At 35.1% G+C, this 8,709-nt stretch overlaps 1 long non-coding RNA gene across 1 annotated transcript in view; it reads left to right on the top strand.

Annotated features, from left to right (window-relative positions):
* Window positions 1–7,824, top strand: part of LOC137614649 (uncharacterized) — a 103,483-nt gene extending 95,659 nt beyond the window's left edge. The window contains exon 2 of the long non-coding RNA XR_011039118.1: window positions 6,585–7,824. This is a non-coding gene — a long non-coding RNA (uncharacterized lncRNA). The remainder of the gene's footprint in view (window positions 1–6,584) is intronic.
* Window positions 7,825–8,709: the final 885 nt, after the last annotated feature.

The following is an 8,709-nucleotide window of genomic DNA, read 5'->3' as shown; positions in this document are numbered from 1 at the left end:
ATAAATTAAATTGGTCTTCGAAACTTTCTAAATATAGTCACTTTGTCTCTGGTCATGTTTGTCATTTTTATTTCCTATTTATTTAGGTAGTATGGGGGAAGAGTGACCAAGATTGGAAGGGTGTAGGTCTGATGGGGGGAGGATTTATGGTTCGTTTTCCTCTTGTCTTTTACTCCCCTTTTATTGAATTATCATCTTCGGAATGAACAGTGGTTTGGGGGTTTTTTGTCTTCTGGATCAGATTCCTCTTCACTTAAATCCAGTTTTCGCTCTAACGGGAGATCTTGAGCTTATCATGCTGGTGCCCCTCTTGGATCTGAATACGCTTTGTTACTGGCGAGTAATATGATTAAGCTTCAGAAATTGATTCAACGTTAACTTTTATTTTGAAACAATGAAAATATTTTCTTAGCAAACGAACTTCTCTTACTTGTGGCTAGATGTAGAATTAATTGGTAATTCATACGACGTAATATAATTTAAAGAAAGTGACGCAATAGTAAGTTTTTATATCTAATATTGCTGAAAATTTAAAATTGTATTTGGAGGGGTAAATTTAAATTTCCCTCTGTAGACAAAGCCCGAAGAAATTTGGAAAGTGGATGTAAAATTAAAGGGTTTAATGACTGTGGAAATATTTAGTTAATTAAAAGAGATATTTGACATTTTCTATCTTTAAGTCTTGAACGCAATAAAGCCATAAACAAATGAATTTCCGGATACCAGGAAAAAAAAAAACTGCTCTGGGAAAAAAACTGAATTGGATTGAGATTGTTTTAAGCTTTTTTTTTTTTTTTAAAATAGAAAAATTAGGTCTGGAGTTTTTTCCCTCCCTATAGCAGAATTTTGGATGGCTTTGAAAAATTTGTTTATGCAAGAATATTTTTCCGTCTCATCAGGTGTAAGAATTACGAGTAGGTATTTTTGGTTTGGGTAAAGAAAATTTGTATTTTTTTCACGCCTTTTAATTTTCCCTTGTCCTCGCTTGTGAGACTTTTTTCCTCAGGGAAGGTCTTCATTGTCCCAGTCGATACTCTATCGTTAATAATGCTTACTGTAGTATGCGAAATTGACTCAACAGAAAGGGTTATTTATTAAATATTTAACTTCTCTTTGAGAAATTTTGCAATTTTCAATTTTTTTCCTTCAGTTAGCACTGCCATACAAGGCAATGATGGTAAAATAAAGTTGATACTTTGATCACAATAGAATTTTTTTTTTAAATGTCCAAAGGTATATTTGTGAGTTTCCCAACCTTAATGGATTTTGTAATAAATTGCCAAAGACATGGGACTATACATGCCCAAGGTCAATTATAATTTAGTTCTTGCTCATATAAAAGGTTCTCTGTTTTAGAACTATTTTAATCTGTTGAGTGATTCAAAGACTTTAGTAAATATGCCTATCAAGTTCAAACTATGTAGTTTTTGATTTACTAAATATGCCTATTAAGTTTGAACTGTATTTTTTGGTTTAGTAAAAATGCCAATTGAGTTTGAACTGTGTAGATTTTGGCACCGTCCTGAAGTAATTTTCTGAGCAGGTAATTCTCCATAACAATAAAGTTGGTTTATCTGTACTGCAGATTTTCTTTGGGTGGGTGGGTCTATTTTGTGAAGGAAATTCTGTTGCGAAACCGCGCTTGGTCAACTGATCGTTGTTTTGAGGGAATTGGAGAGTGGCTATCCCGGAAGAGTAATTTGTCTTTGTGACGGAGCATCATTCATTTTCAATGGGCCCTTTCCCTTCCCTCGGTTGGGGGTGTCCCACTTATTTCCCTTCCTCTCATATGTAGTTCGCTTCTACCTACTCTCTTCCCCACTTGTATCGCTACGTTCATCATTCCCCCTTTCCCCTTTACAGTGGCTACGTTCAATTTCCCTTTTCTCTCTCTCTCTCTCTCTCTCTCTCTCTCTCTCTCTCTCTCTCTCTCTCTCTCTCTCTCTCTCTCTCTCTCTCTCTCTCTCTCTCATGTATGTTTATAGATTTGTGCAGACTGCTGTTCGATTTTATTAAATCATTTAAGTTCTTGCATGATTTTATTTCGTATGTTTTTAACGAATATATATGCAATTAGTGGAGAGTGAGTGCGTGAGTTGGAAAAGCAGGATGCATTTAGGTCCAGGGTCCCCAACAGGGAAGGTAGTCCCGCGAGGAAAGGAAATAAAGTATGAGAAATTTAAGAATAACAATATAAAATAAATGTTTCATATACAGTATAAACGATGAAAACTTGAAAATAACTAGAGGATGAATACTTGGGGAAAAACAAAACAAAAAGAAAACGAGAATGTGAAACAAGGAATAGTGTGCCCGAGTTTACCCTCAAGCAAGGGATCGCTAACCCAAGACAATGAGAGGCCATGGTACAGAGGCTATGGCACTACCCAAGACTAGAGAACAATGGTTTGATTTTGTAGTTTATTTCTCCTAGAAGAGCCTCTTACCATGGATAAAGTTTCTCTCCTACCCTTATCAAGAGTGCAGTAGCCAAGCCCTTGAGTTGAGAGAAGAAGAATTGTTTGGCAATTTCAGTGTTGTCAATTGTATGAGGAAAGAGGAAAATGTATAAAGAATAGGCCAAAGATGAAATTAGCCGTAACCAGAGAGAGGGATCCTATATAGTAATGTCTTGCCAGTCAAAGGACCCATAACTCTAGCGGTAGTATCTAAACGGGTGGCTGGTGTTTTAACCAACCTACTACATTATCAAAGCTGAATCAAGTCTTGTTTTTTGAAAGCCTTAATATCTGTATTTGTCGATGTTTAGTGAGAGTTCATAGTCATGGGCTTCATGTTTGAAAGCTCTGGAATCGACAGAAGAGGTATATGCTAGACGCCAATAACTTGGCACCATTTGTAAGCATTTTCGTGTCTATAAGATTCGTTCGCTGTATTGTATGGTGTGTAGGAAATTAGAGATTTTGGACGACCAATGCTGATAACTTGTCATTGCATATATCTTTATATCTTTAACTTTATTCTAACTTTCCAATGGCTTTCAGTTAGTAAAGGAGCAATCCTTTCTCGGGGTGGTCCACCCTGTATCAGTCTTGTTCCTCTTTTAATTGTTCTGTGATTTTTCGAAGTTGTACTATTGGGTAGATTAGAATAGATTAAGTTACAGTAGTCAATCCTGGTAAGAGCAGTCAATAGCGAGGATATTCGTCTAGATATTTCTTTATGAAAGCAATGTTTCTAAGGTGATATCCAGCGATTCTCACTACATTAGTCAAGTGTTGCACCTAGGTCACTAACTCTACTTGATATCGGACCAGGTTGCTGTAGTCAGTTTATAATTGGAAATCTCCCAAGTTTTTTTTTTTTCTTAACAACCATCATAAAATCAGTTCTTTAATTTTTTTTTATCCATTCCATAACACAGGTTAAAACCTGGTTTAAAGTTTCAGCGGTACATTTGATACTCGTGGTATAGATACAAAATAAGATTGGAGCTAGCACACACCCTTTTGGGTACCCCTATGTTTAATGTGATAAGTGAGAGTTATCTTCGTACACAGTAGCTTCTTTCAAGAAGGCAATTTTGTTTGATACTCTAGACCCGGGGTGGGGAACCCTTTTTTGGATGAAGGCCATCTTGCAATTCCTCAATGCTCCTTAAAGCTTCATAGAATTTTGTTGGTTATTTTATCCTCCAAGTAATTTATTAGTAATCTAAAGAAAGGGTGACAGGTTTATAAAAATTTAAAGCATAACATTTTCAAATATTTGAATTAAGTACTTTTTATACAAGAAATCAGTAAATGAATTATATTGAAAACTAAATTTTGAGATATTTCATTCAAGTTTGGGTAGTTTTCAAACAACCGTAAGTAAATTAATAATATCGAAAGCATGTCATTTTCAAATCCCTTTAGTTAAGCAAGTAGATACTTTGTATTGAAGTAATAAATGAAATTATATTAATCTTTTGGAAAAGATAGCTTAAAAATATCAACAATATAACCTTTTCAAATATTTTATATTGGCAAGTAGGTACTTTTTAAACAATCACATCTCATAAAGATGCAACATCCCGGTAAAAAATTTTATCTGTTTAAACACACACAGCTGTTTTCGTTGAAAGCAAAATCAATTATTTGCTCTCAAGATGTTCAATAAATCCCTAGTTTTTAGCCATCATAGCTGGAACACCATCAGTGCATAACTTATTACAACAAGGAAGTAAAATTTAGTCCTCCTTTGTGACATTGCTTATTGAAGTTGTTAAAATGTCTGTTCCTCTTGCCCTTGCGTTAAGGTTACCTAAGGGAAGCTGTTTTTCATACAATCAAAACTCATCAGTGAAAGCACAAATAAAATATTCTTATGCCAAATCTCTGGAATCTGTTGACTCATCTAAAACTAACGTATATCACAGTGAAGAGATGGACAAAACAGGAACTCTCTCATACATCATACGTTAAATCACTCACTCTCTCTGCAACTAGCAGTTTTACCTTGTCAGCTACAACAGCTGTTGGAGCTGACAAGTAAAAACTGCTAGTTGTATTAAGTTAGGATTAATTGAATTCAAGGAAAAATTGCCTCCATTCTCTGGGAAGTATATCACTGAACACAATTTTCCTATTGTCTGTGTGTACATATTTGTATGTGTACATACAGTATAATGATTTCAAACACAATATTCAGTGTCAAAGCAGAAATCTACTACACATACTGTACATATATCTAAGGCCGTAGAAGGCCGCAATTGATGGCCCAGAAGGCCATGTGCAGCCATCAGGCCGCAGGTTCCCCATCCCTGCTCTAGACCAATGAACTGAAAATCATTTAGTAACGGTAACTCTTAAAATCACCAATAGATCAAGTAATACCAAGATACTACCTTTGTTCTCTTCTGCCATCTCCACCAGATCATTTACAACACAGGATATAACTCTGTTGAATAAAATAATTTATATGTTTACTAGTTTTCTGACAATGCTTCAATTCTTTCTAAATATGTAACAAATAAAGTAGATTCGAAATGTCTGCATGAAATAATTCCTGATATCCAAAGCACTTTTCAGAACCAATGTAACTGTGGCCACTTTCTCAGATTCAGGTAGCTTACACTCTTCAAGACTATCACTTACTATTATAATTATGTGGGCAAGAATATTAAAGGTTGTTATTCCAATTACTTCGATATTGGTATCTAATAATCCTGAAGACTATCTTTTCATTAAATTCGTTAATCTTGTTTGAGTATCTGTTACAGCACCAATTTTACATAAGATATGGGTAAGAGACCCAGTCATGGTTTCTTTTTCGATTGTAAAGTATTTTGGATATTTATTAATCAGTTTTTGGTCGCTATACCCATCCGAGAGCTTATTTCATATACATTACCCATTACGCCATTTAGGAGACCATTTAACCTGTCAATGTCTGTTGCTGCTTCCTGGGTTTTTTTCTTATCAGGGATTTCCTCGTAAATATGTGATTATATTGGCACTTCACGGTTTTGTCCTCCCATGCACTTTCACTTTTTAATAGACTCCAATTCAAGTATTTTCCCTCTTTTTCACCAAACACTCCTAATCGAACCAAGAAGATAAGTCCTTGACAGTTGGTCATTTCCATCAATGGACACTTGCTCTCATCCATTTTTATTCACCTTGTACAGTATAAAGCAATTAAGTTTTTATAAAGAGTCCAAAAATCTTTTGTTTCCATGGCAGCAGGGAATTTCGATAACGTTTTTTTTTTTTTAACTTCATCTATAAATATACAGATTTGATTTCTCTAAAGCATATTTTCTTTGGCACTGCGTATTTGTGTCGGCAATCTAAAAGTTATAAGCTAGTGCACTGGAGAAATAGTTCACTTCTATTCCACATTGAAATCTTAATGCAAAATCAGATACATTATCCCTTCATCACTTGAGTTATTACACAACCAATGTTATTAACCAATTGACATAGTTCCTATGGGTTATTAAAGGTGAAAGCATCGTGATTTGAAGCATCATCCATCCAAAGAGTGAAATCTCCACATACAACTAATTTCCGTTTTACCATGTCAATCCTCTCGGTGAACATATTGAACTAATGGAAAGATATTTGCTTTGTTCGCCAAGAATTGTGAACTATTCATAGATTTTCTGGTATGCAAAGTTTATTTTCATGTATTAAAAACTTATTTACTCTGTTCTTTTTATCATTTTTAGATTAGTATAGCCTTTGAGAACGAAAAACCCAACCCTCTAACTTGATCCGCTCTTTAATTTTCAAGAGTTCATGCTAGGATAGTTGGGCTTACTGAAAGAATATTGAAAGTTATATGATGATGAATTTATAGTGTGCAAGTTGATTAGTCATTCAGGAGTTTGTAAAATTTCCATATCCTTCTCCCCCCCCCTCTCTCTCTCTCTCTCTCTCTCTCTCTCTCTCTCTCTCTCTCTCTCTCTCTCTCTCTCTCTCTCTCTCTCTCGTTCATGTGCATGCTTAAGCATAATGTATATATGGATGGTTTACTAAGAGTGGGTTAATCTTGATCATAAGTTTGCTCTAGTATATTTTGGTTATCAAATTTGAACTTAACATTTTCTTTATGATTGATTAGTTTTCTCATTTCAGGGATCGGAGGTTGAAGCTGCAGAATTAAGGTACTGTGAACTGTTATGGCATTAATTGATTAATCAGTTGTAGTTTTTTTTTTTAGATATATGATCATAGCTTGGCTGAGATTTTTTTTTTCTTCACTCTGTACGTGTACGTATCTTAATACAACAACTTTTGATTATTGTCATCTTTATCATTATATTCCTATTTTTGGTCTTTGCCAATGTTGAACAAATTCTTAGTGTATTTTTAAAGATTCTGTGGTTAAGCTTATGGTGGTAGTTTGTCTTTAATGGATGCTGTCGTTCTTGATACTTCGTCCGTGTTACATATGTACATGTAAACTTCGGTCGTGTAATATGTGCCAGTAGAGTTATGCCATGTATTGTGTTTTTAGACTTCGGCCGTGGAATATGTGACTAGGTTTCATTAATCAGAATGAGGGATCATTACAGCCTTATGATGGATAAGTGAATATTTAATGGAATTCCGGTCTATAAAATTTGAAGCCTTGATGTTTTGGTTTAAGGGTATAATTAAGTGTAACGCTAGTTTATTTCGGCATACTGCAGATTTGCGAATTCAATTATTGTTGGAATATAAGGAACCATTAAAATTCACGTATAAAAGATTTTTTGAGGATATTAATTACAGACTCCCCTGATGATATAATAAGTAACGTTGGTTCTCCAGTTGGCACATCTGATCATACCCGGATTTTGTTTGTAATAAAGTTTGGACATTATGTCCCTGATATGTCCTATTTATGTAAGGTATATATAAAATCTCAAATGACTGGAATGGCATTTTTAAGTGATCTTTTGCATTTAAATTGGTCACAATTGTGTAGGTGTTGATCCTGTTTCTCTCCTGGATGAGTATCAGGTCAACATTATTGATAGCGTACCCCATCTCTTGTGTTAAAATAGTGAAAGACAAACCCTGGTTCAATGATGATTGTAGACGTGCATATTTGAAGCATAACTTATCTTTGGAAAAGTAAGATTAGATTTTACTAGGAATAACTATACTCAGCTTAGCGATTTTTAGAGAATTTGTTTCAACTGAAAAGGAATAACATTTAATCATAAAGGAAGCCCTTTCTAGTACAACCTAGTAACATAAGTGGTGAACTACCCTTAAATCCTCACTCTTTGGTGAAGATTTAACAGTTCCACCCTTATTTATAAATCTTCACTCTGGTGTATATTCAAGTCCCACCCTTATTTAAAGCAGACGGCTCTGTCACTCACTATCCAAAGGAAAATGCAACCCCTGTGTGTTTTACAGAAAGCATAAGTAACTACGTTTTCTTCATTACTGTTTTCCTGAGGCTAAACTAACTAGTTTAGCTTTACGGTTGTCTAAAATTAAAACTTGGTGGATCTTGATGGCTATGGAGGTGTAGACCCAAATGGTGTTTTCCTCTTTACAGACTGAAGCATGTCAAGTTGTTGTTCATGCTGTTGTTGTTCTTGCACTTGGTATGTACTGTTCACTATTTTTTTTTTTTTATGCTCCGTTATTCGTGAACCGATAGTCGTTCTGTTACTAATTAGTAATGAATTGAAGAGTGATAATGAAATTTTGACAACTCTTTTAAGTGTCAGATTAGCAGGACATTCGGTATGTATGCTCTAGAAGAGAGTACAGATAACAGATTTTGAAGCAAAGCGAAAAATCTATTTTTGGGTGAGATGGCCATGTCGTCCTGATGGAAGATTCCTTTAGGCAGCTTTCTAAGGGATATTTGGCTACAGTGATACTCCCAGAGAATTGACCATAGGTCTCCAGAATTCTAACTCCTGGCACGAGTATCCTTAAAAATTTTCTTAAGGATATCGCATAATATCAGGGGACGTATTTCTTGATACGACACATAGCAATCTTCACCCCGAATAGAGTTTTCGCTCTGAGGGGGAAGAGTGGCGAAATTGAAGAGGAGCAGTCATCAAGGTTACCCAGTGGATCCCCTTCCCGTATTACTACAGGTTCCAATATGGCTACCCATTCCTTGTTTTGTAGCGAATTGCGCACTGTGTACTCCTGCTTGCTCTCAGTGTTTTAGATCGCTATTTACGAGGATTTATCATGCATTCTCCAGCATCTTTTGCCTCTGGAAAGTTGAGTATTTAATCTT

The sequence above is a fragment of the Palaemon carinicauda genome, chromosome 21, assembly GCF_036898095.1.
Source record: "Palaemon carinicauda isolate YSFRI2023 chromosome 21, ASM3689809v2, whole genome shotgun sequence".
In the NCBI taxonomy this organism is placed as follows: Eukaryota; Metazoa; Arthropoda; class Malacostraca; order Decapoda; family Palaemonidae; genus Palaemon; species Palaemon carinicauda.
The sequence above is the reverse complement of the archived record's forward strand: the minus strand, read 5'-3'. Positions and strand labels throughout refer to the sequence as shown.